Source organism: Amia ocellicauda, chromosome 4, assembly GCF_036373705.1.
Source record: "Amia ocellicauda isolate fAmiCal2 chromosome 4, fAmiCal2.hap1, whole genome shotgun sequence".
Classification (NCBI taxonomy): domain Eukaryota; kingdom Metazoa; phylum Chordata; class Actinopteri; order Amiiformes; family Amiidae; genus Amia; species Amia ocellicauda.
Genome location: NC_089853.1, coordinates 33,219,868 through 33,242,103, shown reverse-complemented (window position 1 = coordinate 33,242,103; position 22,236 = coordinate 33,219,868).

Genomic DNA, 22,236 nt, shown 5'->3' with positions numbered 1-22,236 from the left:
TTAAGCATTTAAAGGTGCTGTTATGAAGATTTACTTTTAATTAAATTAACCTAAATTAAGTCTAGCTGTGGCAGTTTTGCAAAGCAATTTTGTATTCCATAGGGATGGTATTTGTACCTTCTGCAAAATAATGAGTTTCAAAGTTTCATTTTAGTGATTTTTAAATGTATTAATGAGATTAGGAATGGGGAAATAATGGAACTGCTGCGTCAGTTGAGGTTACAAAATGTTTTTTTGCTTACATTTAAATAGCTGTTTTACTGCCTTGACTCACATTGCATTTATAATTTTTCTTCACAGTGGGACAAATGAGTAAAGACAAGTTTTAATTCTCTTTCCTTTATTGTAACATCCCTTTCAAATCATTTTGTGTTAACTGGAAAAACGAAGTATGTTTGCCGTATATGCTTTGTCCTGTTTTAATGAGATAACCCCTTTCATCTATTATGTATTAATTACAGAGCTAAATAAGGAAGGATAGGAGACACACGTTTTATTTATTTCCATTGCATTTGATCAGATCAAGAACGTCTTTTGTTCATGTTATAGAATCAGAAGCAATTTCAATCCCTTACAGTCCCTCCAGAGCTATGTAGTCATTTTCTAAAGTCCTTTCTATAATATCTAATTTGCATATCCTAGATCTGTAAAATTTATGTATTGGCATTTTTAATTTTTTTAAACTAAATAATATTTTATACATATATTTCACAGAATTTTTAAGCTGAAAACAGCTACCAGATATGGTATGGGATATTACATAAAGCATGTCAGAGTTCTCTGAGAATTTTTGTCAAAGATGCCAATAGGCCACTCCTTGGGATGACGTGAGAAGCTGGCCCAATGTTTCTGTCTTCTTCTGTGCATCCAAGGGGGACCATTCTTTCATTTGCTTCTTAGCTTTGTGGGATATGGCTTTGTAATTTAGTTGTCTATGACTAAAGAGTCTTTACTGCTGATCTACATATATTTGAGTTGTGTGTTAATACCACTTATAATGTTGCTTATGCAGAAGCTAGTTTCTGCCCCTTCCCAGTTTCCAACACATTGTTGATTTGTTTGATAGTGCTTTGAAAAAGCCATGGGGCTCCAGTTGCTATTCATCTGCTATCTCTTTTAACTTCCGATGGAGTTGCGCTGCTGTGATGTCTCCACTTCCATGTTAAGTGATCGAATACTTTCTGGATGTAGGAGAAAAAGACAATAGAGTTTAACTCTGTGTTTCTTTGGATATAATTGAAGTGTATTATTTACGTACCTACAATTCCTGAGTAGCGAGGCTCCTCTGATGGTGATGAGAGATCCTGTGGTGGACAGTCCAAGTTTGGTTCAGATACCTGGGCAAGAGAAACACAAAGATCTGCAGATAAGAAGACTGTTCTTAGCACCCTTATCCAGGATGACTTAAAATATAAGAGCATTACAAAAGTGCAATAATACAGTACAGATACAAACATAATACAATTACACATTCAAAATTACACAAGTGAATTACATTACTAGAAGATACATACAGTGAGGGAAAAAAGTATTTGATCCCCTGCTGATTTTGTACGTTTGCCCACTGACAAAGAAATTATCAGTCTATAATTTAAAAAAAGTTATAAATTGATTTGCATGTTAAGAGGGAAATAAGTATTTGACCCCTTCGACTTAGTACTTGGTGGCAAAACCCTTGTTGGCAATCACAGAGGTCAGACCTTTCTTGTAGTTGGTCACCAGGTTTGCACACATCTCAGGAGGGATTTTGTCCCACTCCTCTTTGCAGATCCTCTCCAAGTCATTAAGGTTTCGAGGCTGATGTTTGGCAACTCGAACCTTCAGCTCCTTCCACAGATTTTCTATGGGATTAAGGTCTGGAGACTGGCTAGGCCACTCCAGGACCTTAATGTGCTTCTTCTTGAGCCATTCCTTTGTTGCATTAGTTGTGTGTTTTGGGTCATTGTCATGCTGGAATACCCATCCACGACCCATTTTCAATGCCCTGGCTGCGGTGCAGTTGTCCTGTCCCCTTAGCAGAAAAACACCCCCAAAGCATAATGTTTCCACCTCCATGTTTGACGGTAGGGATGGTGTTCTTGGGGTCATTCCTCCTCCTCCAAACATGGCGAGTTGAGTTGATGCCAAAGAGCTCGATTTTGGTCTCATCTGACCACAACACTTTCACCCAGTTCTCCACTGAATCATTCAGATGTTCATTGGCAAACTTCAGACGGGCCTATACATGTGCTTTCTTGAGCAGGGGGACCTTGCGGGCGCTGCAGGATTTCAGTCCTTCACGGCGTAGTGTGTTACCAATTGTTTTCTTGGTGACTATGGTTCCAGCTGCCTTGAGATCATTAACAAGATCCTCCCGTGTAGTTCTGGGCTGATTCCTCACTGCTCTCATGATCATTGAAACTCCACAAGGTGAGATCTTGCATGGAGCCCCAGACCGAGGGAGACTGACAGTTATTTTGTGTTTCTTCCATTTCCGAATAATCGCACCAACTGTTGTCACCTTCTCACCAAGCTGCTTGGCGATGGTCTCATAGCCCATTCCAGCCTTGTGTAGGTCTACAATCTTGTCCCTGACATCCTTGGACAGCTCTTTGGTCTTGGCCATGGTGGAGAGTTTGGAATCTGATTGATTGATTGCTTCTGTGGACAGGTGTCGCTTTAAGAGAGTGCCCCTAATCTCAGCTCATTACCTGTATGAAAAACACCTGGGAGCCAGAAATCTTGCTAATTGATAGGGGATCAAATACTTATTTCCCTTATTAACATGCAAATCAATTTATAACTTTTTTGAAATGCGTTTTTCTGTATTTTTTTGTTGTTATTCTGTCTCTCACTGTTAAAATACACCTACCATTAAAATTATAGACTGATAATTTTTTTGTCAGTGGGCAAACGTACAAAATCAGCAGGGGATCAAATACTTTTTTCCCTCACTGTAGAATAAGCTTTTTTCCCACAAACTCACACAGTATTAAACACACCAGAAGAACAAGTGCAACTGAGAGAGACTGATCCCTCACAGTGTAATTCAGCACAGCGAAACAAAAGCAAAAAAATAAAAGAGCTATGTTTACTCGTAGGACATCAACAAAACAAAATTAAAAATCTTCTCAGCTCTCTTGAAGTGCTCATTGAACATATTTTCTGAGTTATTCTAAAGGCGATTGTTTTTCTGCAACTCAGAGATACACAGATAAAACATAGCAAAAACCTTATTTTATCGATTCCATCTTTCATCTTTTGTGTAACTTTAATCAACAAATGTTTTGTCTGTATTTCGTTCAAGCAACTCGATACAGAAGCACAGTTTATTTTGTTTTGTTTGGGTTCAATGAGCACCTTATTACAGGAGCTGTAGAAGGAGAGAGATACACCGATACCTTTGCAGACAGTGTAAAGCATATCAAATGCACAACAAAAACAAAAAAACAAAGCACTAATCAAACTTATCCTCAACAAAATGCTCACTTCCTTCAATTTACTTTCTTTTCCTTTGCTTTCCTCATGTTTTTTCAGCCATATGGGTTGGGGGGGGTTTGCAATGATTAGTGTGTGTAGTTTATAGTATCCAATGGTAACTGTATAGCTTCCCCCAGAACAGCTTTCTAATTCAAGTTCAAAGTTCAGGATATACCGGTACAGTGGTACCCATTTTAGCCCAGACAGCAGCCACTGTACCAGTACGGCCGTATGTTCCAAAGGGTTAAGCCTAACATGGAACCACACAAACACATTGTCTAACAAAGCTGCCTATTGGGCACTCCACGTGCAATACATGCAACCGCTTCAAGTTTGTATGTATACATTCACCTGATTGGAGTAACTCTTCCTCTTTTTGCCATTTGAAAGACCTCTACATATCATGAGCCTTTCTTATCATCTTAAATTCATATAGAATTAAGAATATCTGTTGGTTTTCGAACAGTTGAAGTGCAAACTAATGCTACACTCGGGCCCCATTTTTGCCTAGTTCCCTTTGCTTTCCTTTGCTAAAAATATCTGTATCTGTATAATAATAATAATAATAATAATAATAATAATTATTATTATTATTATTATTATTATTATTATTATTATTATATATATTGCTCAATGTCAGTCGAGCACTGCTTCAGAGTGGCACATGGCACACCCTGGTTCTCCCATTCACCAAATTGGTAGTGTTCATCTGTTTGTAAGCAAGGATAATATAACTGTAATCTGCATAGGTGGGTATGTTTTTTACTACCCTGTTTTACATGACCTTTGCTATTAAACTTCATCTTAATGAATTGTTGTTGTAACTAAATATCAAAGTATATATATATATATATATATATATATATACATATATATATATATATAACTTATGCACAGTACTGTATATATACACACACATACATACAGTACTGTGCAAAGGTTTTTGGCAGGTGTGAAAAAATGCTGTAAAGTAAGAATGCTTTCAGAAATAGACATGTTAATAGATTATACTTATCAATTAACTAAATGCAAAGTGAGTGAACAGATGAAAAATCTACATCAAATCAATATTTGGTGTGACCACCCTTTGCCTTCAAAACGTACACTTGCACACAGTTTTTAAGGAACTCGGCAGGTAGGTTGGCCCAAACATCTTGGAGAACTAACCACAGTTCTTCTGTGGATTTAGGCAGCCTCAGTTGCTTCTCTCTCTTCATATAATCCCAGACAGGCTCGATGATGTTGAGATCAGGGCTCTGTTGGGGCCATACCATCATTTCCAGGACTTATTTATTACTTTAATACTATCTTTTAACTTTTAACTTGTGTCTTTGTCCAATTTATTCCAAGGTTATGGGCTTCAGTGACTAAGGAACTCCCTATATCAGTTATTTAGTTAAACAAAGGCATATATTGAACATTGAAATCACTGTAAAACAAATGTATCCCTCATTAAGGGTTAAAGCACTCTGTTTCTTATCTCTTCCCTGTTGCTGAATTCTACACTGAGGCTAAATCCCTGGGCTGCAAACACAGAACATCTCAGACTACCATCCCTGTTCAGTAAATATTCCTCAATGACACAATGCCTACCATCCTCAATCCCTTATTGGTGAAACCTTTCGTCCCTTGATTAAAAAGCAATTGATTTTGACATCATAGCCCCCTCCATAATGATGTGGACTTAAAATCCACTTGAGAATTTGAAAATGGTATGATGGAATACCATTACTGTATTATTTATTTATTAACCCAACATGGATCTATGAAGTATATTACTTATTTGGACTACAGGTCATCAGCTGCTGTCTCAGACATCAATCTCTTAAAAAAAAAAAAGATCTTTATCACCATTTTTGTTTTGCAGCTTGCCTACTTTTCCCTAAGCCCCCAACCAAGAAAAAAAAAGATAATAAAAGCCCAGTAATCTACATGTACAGTATAGAATTTCATCCTAGCTGTTCTAGCTTAGCATGTCTCTCATATTTCAATATGGGATTAAAGGCCGCATTTTCATATAAATGAAGGGCATTGAGCAACCAGAAGAAAATAAACTTGAACCTGAAAACAAATTCAAGAAGGACCTATACAAATCAATAGCAAGTTGTTGCAGTCTTTGTTATGCTGTGACAATGATAATGGATAATGGATCAAACTAAAAACAACAAAAAAACAACTAATCCTTAAGCGAATAAAACTATTCTAAAAATATTATTCCCCACAACCCCACATCCAAGTGAACAGTGTTTCTTTATCGTTTCATTTTAGTTTCCGGTCCACACAATAGGAAAGTCCAGCACTTTAATCCAAGTAAGCTTCACTCCTGCAAACCAAAGTCATTCCCTTCCGGACTTCCTCCTCTTCCCTCCTGGGGGAGGTCTTCCATCCAACGCATTAGAGAAAAGACTTCAGGGATACATGGGACAGCAGCCGCTACCAGGATCTGCAGGCAAGTGCTTTTATTAATACTTTTTCACAGGCGAGATATCCTTTTCTTTTTCAAATCTCCAAATGTAAGGAATAATTAGAAAGGCAACAAACTACAAAGTCCAGTGGTAGCACAAATAAATTCAAAAAAATAAAGTCACACTTAATTACTTCTTTGATTCAGTGTTCCTTCTGCAAAATATAACCAGCTTTATCAGCACCAGCAAAAAAAAAAAAAAAAAAACCTCTTCATACATTAACGCATTATAATCAGTTCCTCTTTACAGCCCCTTTCAGCTTGACAAAACAAGCTTCTGGTTTCCACAGCTTTCTCCTAAAGTCAGATCTCTTGGCTGTATGGTGCTCCCAGGTAATGTCAAGCATAAGACATCTGCTGTGCGGCTACCGTGGCTGTTGGAAATGCTCTTTTGTGTACCAGCCACTCCCATTTGAAGCTGAAGAGGTCAACAACACCTCAGTGAAGTTGGCACCCCATATCATTAAATAATCACCAAAACTATTCCATTCATTTGTGCTGTGTTTGTGCTGATTTGTGCCACAAAAATGAACATTTGTGCTGGTTTGGCGTTTGAGATATTAAGCATTCTTTTTTGGGCTGTGTGTCATCACTCTCTACCCCATTTCGCTCAAATCGCTCCAAACCGGTGCTATTAGTTTGTGCTCGATTTGTGCCAGTCTGTGCCGTTAAAACAAACGCTGTAACTATTTCCCTTCCTTAGATATAGCAAGAATGTTTTCTGTAGCGGTGACGTCATTCTCCACCCCATGTTGTCCAAATTGCTCCGAACCGGTGTCATTAATTTGTGCTCGATGTGTGCCAGTTTGTGCCGTTAAAATCAACACTTTATCTATTTCCATTCCTTAGAAATAACAAATATGATTCGGGGCTGTGACGTCACTCTCTACCACATGTTGTCCAAATCGCTCCAAACCGGTGTCATTCATTTGTGCTCGATTTGTGCCGGTTTGTGCTGTTAAAAGAAACAATCTAAGTAATTCCCTTTACATAGAAATAACAAAATTATCTCCCGGATCTGTGACGTCAGTCATGCATTTACCCCATCTCGTCCAATGCACTCATTTTCTGACTCGTTCGTTTGTGCTCTCGGTGCAGGTTTCTTACCGTTGCGGTCATTGTTTTTTTTGTTTTTTTAATATTGACAGTTTGATCATTGACAGTAACTTCAAGCCTCAAATCCAAATCACATATGCCTTGTATATGTGCTCGTGTAGCACTTGTTTGAATTCACCTTGTGTATATTGGTACTTAATATAATGTTTTTTGTGTTAGTGTGTTAGTTAGTTAGTGTGTAACTTGATACAAGTGCAGCTTATGTTCAAAATGGTTATTGCATTATTCAAGGACGATGATGGAATGATTGGATAGGATAAACAGTTTCATAAGAAATTGAGATAGTTGAAGCTTTTTATCTTCAAATTTGGCTCTTCTCTGCTTGCAGTTCTCAGAGAAAGCTGCATAAACAGTGAAGCAAGTACAGGTGAGCTGTGTGTTTTATTATGTTTCAAATATTTTACAGTGGAGACCACTGATAACGATCACGGTTATAGCGATCAACCACTTATATGGATCAAAAAGCTTGGGACGGAATCGTTCCTATACAAATGCTATTTAAATAATTTGCTTATAGTGATCAAGTACTCCGCTTATAGTGTTCATTTGGGTCTTTACATACATTTCAACATATAGAGAAAAATAAATAAAACGATGAACGTGATCGTTATAAGGGGTCTCCACTGTACTAAAAAAAGTCTAAACATAGATTAGTCTTAAATTGATAGCTAGACTAATCTCATGCAAGTTAGTAAAAAGTGAACTTGGTTTTGGACAAAACCATGATCCAAGCATCAGTTTTCAAGTTTGTGAATTGACTTTTCCAGGTAGACTCGTTTTTTTGTATGCTAGTTATTGTTATGGCCAAATTGGCATTTAGCATTGATAGTCTACAGTTTATTTATTGTGTATGAAATGCAATGAAACCACCAGCAAGCTGTGTCTTAGCCTAGCCTATTTGCACTACCGACGTATTTTGAAAGTATATCAAATTCAGGTAATAGCGAAGCTTTCAGTTTCATTACTGTATATTCATGTAACAAATATATAAATGTTAATTAAATGGTAATCTGCATGAGAAATAAATTAAAAATAAAAAAATCGGTTATAACGATCATCCGCTTAAAATGATCAATTTGACCCAGACTGACGTGTAAAGCAAGTGGTCGGGAACCTGTCACCCTTGGGACTTGCACATTTTGTTTATTTCTTATTAATTGTTTTTCATTATTTAGTTTTGAGCACTTTATTTTGGTTTGGACTACTTATTTACTTCACTATTATTTTATTTTTTATTTGATTGCACGTATTCACGTTTTTAAAACCACTCGCTCTCGCTTTTATTGTATTTTATATTTTTATTTTGAGCACCCTTTTATAATTTATTTTGTTTCTCACACAGCAACTCAGCCAAGGGCACAGTGAGATGGACGGTAATAAGGATTTCGGGTAGTCCCCTGTGTTCCTTGCGGTGGGAGCTGTTAAACATTTTGTACTTCTTATATTTTTCTGGATCTTCTGCACGAGAGTAGCAGAACTTCCAGAGGAGGAGCAGAGCAACAATTGGCCGGGAGGCGCACACTCGGGAGACTCGAGATAAGGACACCTATCCCGAGTACCAAGCCACAGAAGTGGAGGCTGGTGCTCCGCCGGCTGTGCTGTTGCAATTATTTAGGAGCTCCTCTTACTCGACTGGTTGTTTATTTTTTTCTCTGTTCTCCTTCTGTTGTTTTTTTGAGGTATTGCTGATGAAGGCTGGATTTTTATCAAGAGGCTAGCCTACTGCTCTAGTGGAAGATGGTCCGGGAGTTCTGGTGGACATGTCCAGTATTTTATTTGTTGTTTTAAATTCTTTTTAACCTTTGTATGAAACGTGGGAAGTAATTGTATTAAATTATTGAAACCCATCCCTTTGTACTGTTCTGCTGCAACTGGTGTGTGGACTCCTGGATGCAGCCCTAAGAGTTCTGATACTCAACAGCCGAAATTCAGGTGGCGTAGTACGGCTACTTTTATAATTTTGACTCATCTTGTGCCCCTCCCCGGGTGACGCGTTTTAGTTCCCGGCCAAAAGTAATAGTTTGATGAAATAACGCCAACCATATGAAACCAACCTATGCTGGTTTTCTAGTCTTGGCTGGTTTAACCTGGTTTCCCAGTCTGACCACTTGAAAAGTGCACAAACCCCTTTAAACCCAGCCGAAAGACAAGGCTGGTAGACCAGTTAAGACCAAAAAACCATCTTATGCTGTTGTAAGTTTCTTTTTCTTTTTTTCAGCACAGTATCATCTGAAATATCATTAATGTCAAATAACTTGGTAATTAGTTATGTTTAAATTTCAACATGTAATCAATATTGAAGTTTAAAGTATCAAGCAGAATGAATGATTTGGATTTGAGGCTTGAAGTTACTGTCAATGATCAAACTGTCAATATAAAAAAAAAAAAAAACAATGACAGCAACGGTAAGAAACCTGCACCGAGAGCACAAACGAACGAGTCAGAAAATGAGTGCATTGGACGAGATGGGGTAAATGCATGACTGTTTCTTTTAACAGCACAAACCGGCACAAATCGAGCACAAATAAATGACACCGGTTTGGAGCGATTTGGATGACATGGTGTGGAGAGTGACGTCACTGTTCTTAAAAAAAGTTTTTCTGTTATATTTAAGAAACGATTATAGTTACAGGGTTTCTTTTAACGGCACAAACCGGGCAGAAATCGAGCACAAACGAATGAAAATGGTTTGGAGCGATTTGGACAACATGGGGTGGAGAATGACGTCACTGCTCCTGAAAACATTCTTGCTATATCTAAGGAAGGGAAATAGTTACAGCATTTGTTTTAATGGCACAAACCGGCACATATCGAGCACAAACGAATGACACCGGTTTGGAGCGATTTGAGCGAGATGGGGTGGAGAGTGATGTCACACAGCCCAAAAAAGAATGCTTAATATCTCAAACACCAAACCAGCACAAACGTTCATTTTTGCGGCACCAATCGGCACAAACACAGCACAAATTTATGGAATAGTTTTGGTGATTATTTAATTATATGGGGTGCCAACTTCTCGGAGGTGTCAACAACTGGTGCGAGGGTTCAGGTCTGGAGTGCTAGGCCGACACCCTTCTCCAGCTGCAGGTGTGTATGTTCAGTGACAGGGGCTCACTAAAACAAAACATGAAAATGATAATACAAGCTTCCAGAGCTCGTACATATTCACCAAGTGGGTTAGATTTTAGCTCTGTTAGCTCCTAAATAGAAAAAAGCTAGAATGCTCTTGATATGGACATATCAGCATGACTTAGTTGATGGGGGAGTTCAGGCTACCAATAAGGAGAACTTCAGCCCTGTATAAAGAGTAGTTGTTGTTGAGCTGCTGAAGTGAGTGAAATTCAAGGCCAGAACTATATTAAAGGCTAGGACTGCACTATATGAACTATATGTTGATAGAAGCAGCAGCAATACCTGAGCTGGTGGAGACAACTAATAATGGCACTACTAATATTTATTTTTTGGGAGATGCATTCATTTTGGGATACCAATGCAATTTGTATTTGCTATAAAAATAAAATTATAAAACAATCACCCTCTACCTATTTTATCTGTCTGTCTCACTCCAATCCTGATCAAACCCAAAGCATCCACAGAACAATATAATTTTAGGCTGCTTGTTTTTGTGTTTTGTTGCTTTTTTTATTTGCCTGAACTAAGGATTCTAGCTTTGCTCATGAAAAAAATAGCACCTTTTTTCTAGCAAGACAATTATAGGTGGACTCAAATATGTTTTTTTTTTTTAATGTAGAAAGTAACTGGGTTATGATTATATAACACTAATATTACACTATTGTGATATTACTATTTTCTAAGTAAAAGGAAAATAACTGCAGAAATATAATTATTGTAATTGAGTCATTTACCTCCTCTTGCAGGCATATATATATATATATATATATATATATATATATATGTAATTTCCCTACCCCCATTCCTTCAGGCTCCTTACTGATTTTGGAGAAAACAGAGAACTGTCAAACCCAGTTAAAGCTGTAACATGCCTCACAGGCTTAATTTGCTTTCTTACTTTCGGAGATCAATGGGAACTTCATCAGTTTTAACATGGACCAACACCCTAATTAATACAATTGACATAATTGCCTTTGAAGTGCTGAGAATAAGGTGAAAATTAATTTCTCAAGTGCAAGTCCAGTTTGATATGTTAATAATGTCTGGCTTTGGAATTCCAAGCAAAAGTAAGACGTGCTAATTTCATTTGCTTTTTTTTAACACAAACTAGGGTGGTACAGAGGTTATACTTGCTTGAGAACCAGTCCATGTGTCCCCTTGGTAGACCAGCAAACTCACTTTGTTTCATGTGCTAACTACAGTGCCCATATATATATATATATATATATATATATATATATATACAATACTTGCAATGTAATATACATTGCAACCTAGTGTGGGTGTAAGTATTTTACATGGCTTCTTCATTTTTTTTTTCTTGAAAGGTTTTAGGCTGCATTTGCAGATATTTGCAAATATTTTTTACAATTACTCAGCCCTGTGCACCCCGTTCGGGTACATAGTTCTAAACCATGTCTGATGGCTATTTTCTATGTGAAAGAGACCGTTAGGTTGAGGGTGGAATCCTGGTTCTCCAAAAGAGAGAACAGTCCCCAAGTTGCAAGGTCTCTTTGTTATCCTAGTTGGCTTAAGAAGAAAAATAGGAAATGGCTAACACTGGATATGGAGAAGAAGCAGGTACAGGGGGGGGGGGAGTTTGTTTCATCCCACATAACATAAGGGTTACTGAATATTAAATACTGAAATGAAAGGCACTTATTTACACAGAAAATTGTGGACATCTAAGGGAAGCCAGATTATAATTTAGAGCTATCTCGAAATGCATTCCAAGATATCTTGAATTGCATTTCAGATATATTTAAACCATTTACAGATATCTAATTGAGGTGCTTTTAAAGATCTCTCTAAATGATTTAGAGATACAGATGGGTGACAAATTAAAGGAAAAACCTGAATAAATGAGTGGAGGAACATAACGAATGCAGATGCCTCCAAACAGGTATACTGCATGATACAATTAAGCAATTAACATCTTATCATGCTCTGTGGCATGTATAAAAATGCTGAGCAGGCCCAGGTAACCTCGATTTTGGATCACGATGGCAAGAGGAAAGGATCTAATTGACTTTGAAAGAGCACCATAGACTTTGGAGATGTGGAAAAAAGTGATCTGGTCAGATGAGTCATCCTTCACCATATTCTCGACAAGTGGGCGAGTGCATGTGTGGCAACACCAATAGAACGGTACAGGCCTGACTGCTGGACCCCTATAGTGAAGGGGGTTCAGAGGCTCTGTTATGCTGTGGGGTGCATTTTCCTGGCATGATTTGGGTCCACTTGTCCCCTTAGAGGGAAGGGTCACTGCAAATCATTACAAAGTTATTCTGGGTGATCACCTTTATCATATGTTGAAATATTTCTATCCACAGGGCACAAGGGGTCACTGAATGGTTTGATGAGTATGAAAATGATGTGAATCATATGCTATGGCCTTCACAGCTAGCAGATCTAAACCCAATTGAACACCTATGGGAGATTTTGGATCGACATGTTAGACAGCACTCTCCACCACCATCATCAAAACACCAAATGAGCGAATATCTTTTGGAAGAATGGTGTTCCATCCCTTCAGTAGAGTTCCAGAGACTCGCAGAATCTATGCCAAGGCGCATTGAAGTTGTTCTAGTGGCTCGTGGTGGTCCAACACCTTAGTGGTGTGGCTCCCATTCAAAGTTACTTCGAACCTGGGCAGCATTCGGTGAAAGGAAACATTTCTGGGGTGCAAATCCCCAGTGGTGTAGTCGGAGCTATAAACTTAAGAGTGCCACCGTGACATTTATGTATTTCTTTATTATATATCTATATATTAATTCCAACATATTCTGTTAGGGGTTTTACATAAATACATTTGAGGAAAACTATCTACATAATTAATTTTCAAAATTCTCGATCACATGATAACTAACAGGAATTTGAGTCATATGTCAGATGTTGTGGCCTTTCTACATACATACTATTGTTTATAATTTAGTAATTGAAAAAAAAAACATTTAGGTTTTGGTGATTCATTTAATTGAATAAATATTGTTCAATTACATATTTTCAAAGTTTGATGTCAGTGGGTCAGCCTAGAAAAAACATAAAGTTTCAACTTACACAGAGTTAACACAGGGATAGGTGTAAATTGTGGACTGCCACTTATGATGTTTAAATATGAGGAATGCCTATAGGTACGCAACCTTAGCAAAAAAAACATTACAATGGCTTCTCTGATGCTTAGTATTATGTTTTGAACCAAAGGGATAAAATGTGTCATTATTACTGGATTTAAAAACTTTGAATTGGATGTAATGTGTTGGTTGAATTCATAAGGGACTGCTTAAATAGTAATTTACTTTTTCCCTTTTCTATTATAATAATAATTCAGGGCTATCATTAAAACATAGAATTGTGTTTCTGAATAATAATACTAACAATATAAATCTAAACACTAGTTATCTTAAATAAACTTCTAAGAGAGATACAACTCTATCCTGCTGTTTTTAGAAAGACAAAAATTTTATTTCAATATTTGGCAGAAGGGCTTGTGTAACTGTAATCAATATGGCACATGTACTGTAGAAATGTATGAGGGGCCGTTCAATTCAAAATTAACAGAAAAAAGAAATATACCAAATTGGATATGTCATATAGCAGAAAAATAAAAAATCATATATCATATATTATATATCCACTTTGGTATGTTTTATATTATATTTTTTTGTTCTGCTATATGATATATCCACTTTGGTATATGATTTATTTTTTCTGTTAATTTTGAATTGAACTGTGTATAAACATGTCTCATACCCAGCACAAGCAATTTCCACAATTTTGTTTTTACCACGAGATGGCTTCACATGGCAGCTGACGCTGGTATCTGGCACCTTTTCTTAAATGATGTGATATGTTTTTATAGCATGTTACACCTTGGTTAACTGAGATCAGTTGGAGGCTATCAATGACAGCAAGCTCAGATTTACAATACTTCCTTTAATTGACTAGTTTTCCTTGTGCTGGCCTGTGCATTAAAGTCCACAGTGCATTGGTTTTGTAATTTGCACTAGAAATTACAGCTGAGAAAACAAGGCACCTGCAATTTAAAGTTATTTGTATTAAAGGATTCACTGTGGCTAAGTTATGCTTAATGCCATACCACCATTGTGAATATTCAATACAGCTACATTTTTTTTATTTAATTTTATTTTGTATTTTTTTCACTAAGGGAGACATTTGTCATTTATAAAAATCAATTTTGTGATATGTTTTCTCACTAATGTTTAACCTTTGACGTACTCTATGTTCCAGCTCTAATACAAATCAATCAAAAAAATCGAATGTATGGAACTGGTACCATTCTAACTTAATTCTAATTGTTAAACAGAATTATACTTATGTATTAATATATTTACATATTTTGGATATATATATATATATATATATATATATATATATATATATATAGTTAGGTAGCAGTCGATTTAACAATATTAAAAATAATTTGTTTTAGCTTTAGCTTTCTTCATAGTAAGATTTTTAGATAGTAAATATAAAATTGCCAGAGCATGCACTAACATTTTACTCCAACCTCAGTACAGAGTAAGATCAAGCCATGAGCCTGCTAATAAACTATTGGTCAACACCCTCAGTATATACCTGGAGAGCACCTTCGACAATTAGTTAATTACCTATTCATTTCCCCACTCAAGTCTTCATCAAATAAATGATGAATACGCCAGGACAGGAAGATACAGATAAGGGTATGTCAGGACCTGAGGACAACTGTTTCTTGACAGAGGATGGCCATTGCAGCAGACTGATAATGGTCCCATATCCTGCATATCACTGAGAACAGTATTCCACTTGAGTTTCTTCCCGGTAAAATTCTAGACGAGTTAGTGCCATGTCCAACACAGTACGCAAACCCTTTGCTAACAAATCTGTAATAGCCCTGCACCACTTTTGCACTCCTGCCAATAACATTTGTATTGACCCCCATTAACAAATTAACACTAATACCAATAAAGCCTTCCTACTGTGTGTCTTCCTCAGTGTTGGATCTTGCTTGATAGGCACAGTGAGTGGCCTATCAACACTGACAGGTGGCCAACAATTTGTTTGTGGATTTACAGCTTGGTTCCCAGCTCAATCCCAGGAACAAATCAGATCCTTCAAAACAACAGACATTAGGTACTGTAATCATCCAGCTTTCTTCCAATCAGGGTTAATTTCAGTTAACTGAGGACAAAAAACATGATCTCATGTCTCTGTCACCTTATCTTACCTTACCTTTAGATCACCTCACTGGTATATTGGTATGTTGGTGATTCACAATGACTGAGCTCTGTGCTGTTTGTGAAGCTCCTTGTTAAAATCTAATTGAACAAGTTACCTTTTATACTGTCTTTTTCTTAAAAAAAATCAATACTGCAAATATGTCTTCCAAATTAATTGTTGGTCTCCTTTTATCTACAGGGTCTGCTGCCCCTCTACCCCCTCTGTCACTCTTCTAGATATTGTGTCTCATTAATTAATCTCCTTCTATATTTCTTTCCCATTTCTGCCTACCCACAGTGTCACCTTCAGCACTCTCTCTCCCATACTATTCTTGCCTATCTGCTTACTCTCACCATCCTTCCTATCGACTTTCTCACAATTACCTGTAGACTAATTTTTCTTCCCCTGCTCCACTCCCCTGTAGCTCCCCCCTCCTCTGATTTCTCTATATTCCTTTAGAACAGGGGTGTCAAACATCTGGCCTGCTGAGGGGTCCAGCAGTCCATAAATAAAAAGGTCTAAAAAAAAAACAATAATGGAGAGTGTAGTGTGTAGTTCCTATTTTTAGCTTTCCCTTGTTTAGACTCACTTAAACCCTTAAAAGCAGGCATGTTTTTGTGATCGATCGCATGAAGAAGCTAACATTTTAATTATATTGGCAAACCATATTACCAGTAACTATGTGTAATACGGTAATGTGTGCCCCCTGAGATTTCTAGTTGCCTGTGAAACCAAAGTGAATTTGACAAATGACAGGCAGATGTTCAAGTATTCTTTCTGTTCAAGTAGCAATTAATACAACCACTACCTGATCCACTGACAACTGGACAATGTAACAAAATTCCATACAAGAAACAAAACAAAAGTTGATGCCGCACATGATGTTACAGATGTGTTATTCATTTATCTAGTGACACTTATTGTAAGCTTGTGTGTATGTTATCCAGGAAAAACAGTGAATTTGTGAAAAACAGTTTGCATAAGTTATGGATTCCAGGGTGTTGTTTGGCGTGTTTATAAATGTATTAATTGTTCTTATGAATTAGTTCTGCCAAGTTAGTTACGATCAGTGAGCTACATTAGGCTACAACACAAAATTGCACTATTATTTCTCCCACTGAGAAATAATAATGGAAAATATCTAGGATATTTAACTTATTGTCAATGATAATCGGGATCATGATACAGGGTCATACACATTTTATTATTTTGCTCAAAAAAGAATGGAAACTTGATGAAATGGCAGTAGATATCTGGAAATTAACTTTATTATTATTTTAACAAATGTAATGTTTTTAAGTTGTGTAATGTAAAATGTTTATAAATATGTTTTCAAAATGTCCTGATGTTTTCCTTTTGAAAATCTAAAAAGTAATAATTGTATATTTTTCATTATGTATGCTACACATGCCTTTAGTTAAATTTCCATAACCTACTTCTTTGCACTTATGTTTGTAGTTTGTGGATACAGTCCAATTTCTTGTTTGGTTGAAGCTTCATATGCTAGTTTCCTTCTGTCATGAATTCATCCAAAGTTATAGAGATTTTAAAGCTGCACAAGGAGTAGTATACAGTGAGGGAAAAAAGTATTTGATCCCCTGCTGATTTTGTATGTTTGCCCACTGACAAAGAAATGATCAGTCTATAATTTTAATGGTAGGTGTATTTTAACAGTGAGAGACAGAATAACAACAAGAAAATCCAGAAAAATGCATTTCAAAAAAGTTATAAATTGATTTGTGAAAGGCCTGAGGTCTTGTCAAATTTAAATACAATAAATGACATATCAGCTCTGTATAAATATTCAAATGTATATGAATATGTATATATATATTTCCTTGAATGGAATATATAAAATGTTGTATAGTTCTGTCTGTCTCTCTCCCCCTGCACACCCACTTTTCTGGTTACACATGTAAAACACGTGGAACAACTCTTCCCTCCCCCTGCACAGCAACTTTTCTCTTTGTCTGGTTTCACGTGCAAAACTTGTCGAACCACTCTCTCCCCTACAGTCCTTTGTGCATCCCAGAATGCTTTGCAGAGGAAATGGTGACGTCACCCCCGGTGTTTGGTAACCCTACACTCCAGAGGAAGTAGAGAAGCAAGGACTGAGCCAATTGACATGCACATCCGGGACACTGCCCTCTGCTGATTGGACATTAGTCACCTTTTGTTTAGAACTGTAAAAAAATGCAAACCCGGAAGAGATCTGTAAGAAAGCTGTATGAACGCAAGTTCACTCTGGTTTTCTTCCGGGCCGGCCTGATTAAAAGACTTCTTTACCATTTGCAACACAACTCCTGGGCTGACGCATGTTAATGAGGGAAATAAGTATTTGATCCCCTATCAATCAGCAAGATTTCTGGCTCCCAGGTGTCTTTTATACAGGTAACGAGCTGAGATTAGGAGCACTCTCTTAAAGGGAGTGCTCCTAATCTCAGCTCGTTACCTGTATAAAAGACACCTGTCCACAGAAGCAATCAATCAATCAGATTCCAAACTCTCCACCATGGCCAAGACCAAAGAGCTGTCCAAGGATGTCAGGGACAAGATTGTAGACCTACACAAGGCTGGAATGGGCTACAAGACCATCGCCAAGCAGCTTGGTGAGAAGGTGACAACAGTTGGTGCGATTATTCGCAAATGGAAGAAACACAAAATAACTGTCAGTCTCCCTCGGTCTGGGGCTCCATGCAAGATCTCACCTCGTGGAGTTTCAATGATCATGAGAACGGTGAGGAATCAGCCCAGAACTACACGGGAGGATCTTGTTAATGATCTCAAGGCAGCTGGGACCATAGTCACCAAGAAAACAATTGGTAACACACTACGCCGTGAAGGACTGAAATCCTGCAGCATCCGCAAGGTCCCCCTGCTCAAGAAAGCACATGTACAGGCCCGTCTGAAGTTTGCCAATGAACATCTGAATGATTCAGAGGAGAACTGGGTGAAAGTGTTGTGGTCTGATGAGACCAAAATCGAGCTCTTTGGCATCAACTCAACTCGCCGTGTTTGGAGGAGGAGGAATGCTGCCAATGACCCCAAGATCACCATCCCCAACTTCAAACATGGAGGTGGAAACATTATGCTTTGGGGGTGTTTTTTTGCTAAGGGGACAGGACAACTGCACCGCATCAAAGGGACGATGGACGGGGCCATGTACCGTCAAATCTTGGGTGAGAACCTCCTTCCCTCAGCCAGGGCATTGAAAATGGGTCGTGGATGGATATTCCAGCATGACAATGACCCAAAACACACAGCCAAGGCAACAAAGGAGTGGCTCAAGAAGAAGCACATTAAGGTCCTGGAGTGGCCTAGCCAGTCTCCAGACCTTAATCCCATAGAAAATCTGAGGAGGGAGCTGAAGGTTTGAGTTGCCAAACGTCAGCCTCGAAACCTTAATGACTTGGGGGGGATCTGCAAAGAGGAGTGGGACAGAACCCTCCTGAGATGTGTGCAAACCTGGTGGCCAACTACAAGAAAGGTCTGACCTCTGTGATTGCCAACAAGGGTTTTGCCACCAAGTACTAAGTCGAAGGGGTCAAATACTTATTTCACTCATTAACATGCAAATCAATTTATAACTTTTTTGAAATGCGTTTTTCTACAGAAATAAAAGAAATGCATTACAGATCTTTTTGTGGTGTTTTTTAGCTATAATTAATAAATACAGTACAATACTTTCAGATGTTTGCTGCAATATTACTGCAACCTACCAGTTTTTGCAATCTTTTCGCAACTGGTTGCAAGAGAAAGGTTGCAGCAACCTAATTTGCATGGTAAATTGTGAGTTTGCTGCAATGTTGCTGCAACGTGTTATGGTAGGGTTGCTGCAGTATTGCTGCTATGTGCCAAAAACAGGTTGTGGGAGGCTTATTTTTTTTGATAAGGGATCTAAACTAGTAATACAAGATGAGGAAAAGTAATTAGTCAGAGATATTAATGGTATATGTCTACTATACTTTGGGGGTTTAGTTACTACAATAATTAATTAAGAAATTAATTAACAAAGGTTAATCTTAATATTAATATTGTTAATCTGACACAAATATCTAATTGCTTTTGTCACGGGGTGCTAAAGGTTGCTAAAACTCAGGTTATTTTCAATAATTAGTTTATATGTAATTTTGCAGTTTGAATTGTTTTCTTTGTTTCCTTTTTCACGTTTTCATGTTTAATTTAATTTCTTTATTGTATTAAAACTGTTTCATTATTTGCAAGTTTTCTTTATTATTGAGCTGCAGCTACTGATTAAGACTGTGGGTGGCTAGACTAGGATGTTTCACAGCTCTAATGAGCTTGATTGTATTGCAACAGCCTATAGAGCAGAGAGGCAAGTGGAAGCAGTTTCGTGCTTGGAACTGGAGAAAGCATTTTGTTTCTGGATTTAGATGATTCCAGCAGCTTACAAAGTGGTCTGACTTCTTCAGGCCATTTTTGGAGGTTCAGAGTGCAGTGCACAGATGAAGATTGAAAATAGCTGAGGATTGATCAAGAGCAAATTCAGCAAACTTCTTAAACTTTGTATTTCTTCAAATCCTGTTCCGAACCTTTTGGATTTTTGTGCTCTCGATTCCCTCTTGTTAACGGAGAGCATTAGCTCTTTTATTCCTCTCCTTGTCCATGGTGATTGGACTGTTCGTATTCATGGATTGTGATCTGAGGCGATGTATTGTTTCCTCATTGGAATTTCTATTCAGAGGACAGCCCACCATTTTTGATTGGTGGGGTGTCCAGCCAATGGTTAGTGGCTGATTTATGACTTGATAGCCCAATCTCTCTGTTGACAGAGTGTTCTTGAGGCACCCCTGCCAAGATGAGGTGTCCTGGTCTCCTTTGTGTTTACAGAAGCTGGTATTTAATGATATCCAAAGGTTTAGCCTGGGGGATTTATCACCTAGCCTGGCAGGCAGTCTCTGTTCAAGAGACAGAGAAGGAGAGAGGAATTTGGCTTCAAATCCATCCAAGTATGTAATTTCTGTTATTTCATAACAGACATTACCATCATGACACAATGTAATTCTTCACCATCCAGTACCTTCTCAAGATACACCTGTTTAGACAGCAACTAGGATACATCAACCTTCCCCTTCTGGAGAATATAGTATCAAACCTTGAATGCATTTTAACTTATCTGCCTCCCACTAATGATCCTTACTAATGCTACTAATTATATCCATACCTATTATATGACTTTAAGTTGCCTTAATTGTTAACTGTATCTATACTATCTGTAATTAAACCTGTTTTACAATAGAAGATTTTTGTCACCTGGCATCAGCTCAGTTTAATTTGCTGTAATTTCAGTTCTTGTTGTCTGTTTTGGATTAACTGTCTGTTTTAATTTTCTTTTTTACATTTTCTTTTGTTTGTTTTTCTCAGTAATACAGTCCCTTACGAAAATGAAATATATTGCAATATATTTTAAAATATGTGTTTTGACAATAAATATATTTCACAATATATAACTATAAGTTTAAATATATTTTTCTTATATAATATAGTATATTTTACGGCAATAACTGATATATAAAAGTATATTTTGAACATATATTATAAAATATATTTAGTAAATTTATTAAATATATCTTAAAATATATTACATATGTTTCAGAATAATATATTTTAAATATATTTTATTTTCGTAAGGGTATGTGTTTTTTTGGCTGTTACTAAAAGAATCAATGCTTGCACCCAATATATTATCCTTACTATCTAGTGTCTAGCTGCTACACTCAGTGTAGTCCAGCAGACTCAGGCATGGCCTTATACCAGTGCCCCGCATGTTTGGCTCAGTGTTATCCCTGCTCAGCACTGTGGCACCCTAGCGTGTAGGATTGTGACTAGACTGTGCATTAGTTACCATGCTTCTGAAGATGTTATTCGGGGTTTCTAAGGAAAGTCACAAACACCTTGCATTTCAAAAAGGAGGCATAAAGTCATTACCCGGGAAAAACAATCTGTTTAAGGTCTGAGCTTCAGCCTTGAAGTCTAACACAGTATGGCACCCTTTTTCTAAAACAAATATAAATAATGTCTGTAACTTCCCATGAAGTATCTAGGGATTTCCAGGGTATGGCAAGGTGTCTATTTGTCATCTTACAAAACCAGGCAGTGTTATGTTGGTGTTCTAACCATTTTCCTTTTTCATGCTGCCCCACTAATCCCATGTTAGCTATGTGTATATTCTATGTGTGCTGAAAACGATTAATGAATATGCCTGGAGAACCTGCTGTCCAAGTAATTACCTTACAAATTGCAACATTTAACAAGCTACATCCCAGCACTTGGTGAATCATTATTGCTCGGCCTTGACAGCCTTGGAATCTGGACCAAGCTCAACCTATAGGAGTGTTTAATGCCTCCATTCAGGGCACTGAGGCAGTGGAATTGGATCACTTTCGACCAGTGGATTCCTTCATAACATCCCTGTTGCAGGCTCCTCTATTATTAAGGCCCAGGGAAGGACCATGTCTGCTCTAATATGCAATGCCAGATCAACTTAAGGTCAACAACAAGACTCTGCAGCCTGAATATATATTTAAAATTGTTAAAGTTTAAAAAAGAAAAACCTAACAAGATTGTGACATATTCTGGATCCAACAGTTCTCAACATCCTTCTTTAATTCAGGCTTCAACCATTAAATCTGCCTGTTACTCTTTACTTATCATATATTTTTAATATACTTCTTCTTTTTCTCTGTCTTCAGCTTCCTGATTACTGTAGCTGCTAGTCATGCTTAACTGCACTCATTCCCCTTGTATTCATTAAAGCAGTGAATTCCTTTCAGCACTAGGCTCAAGATTTATATAGAAAAAGAAGAAACAAAATAAATGCAACA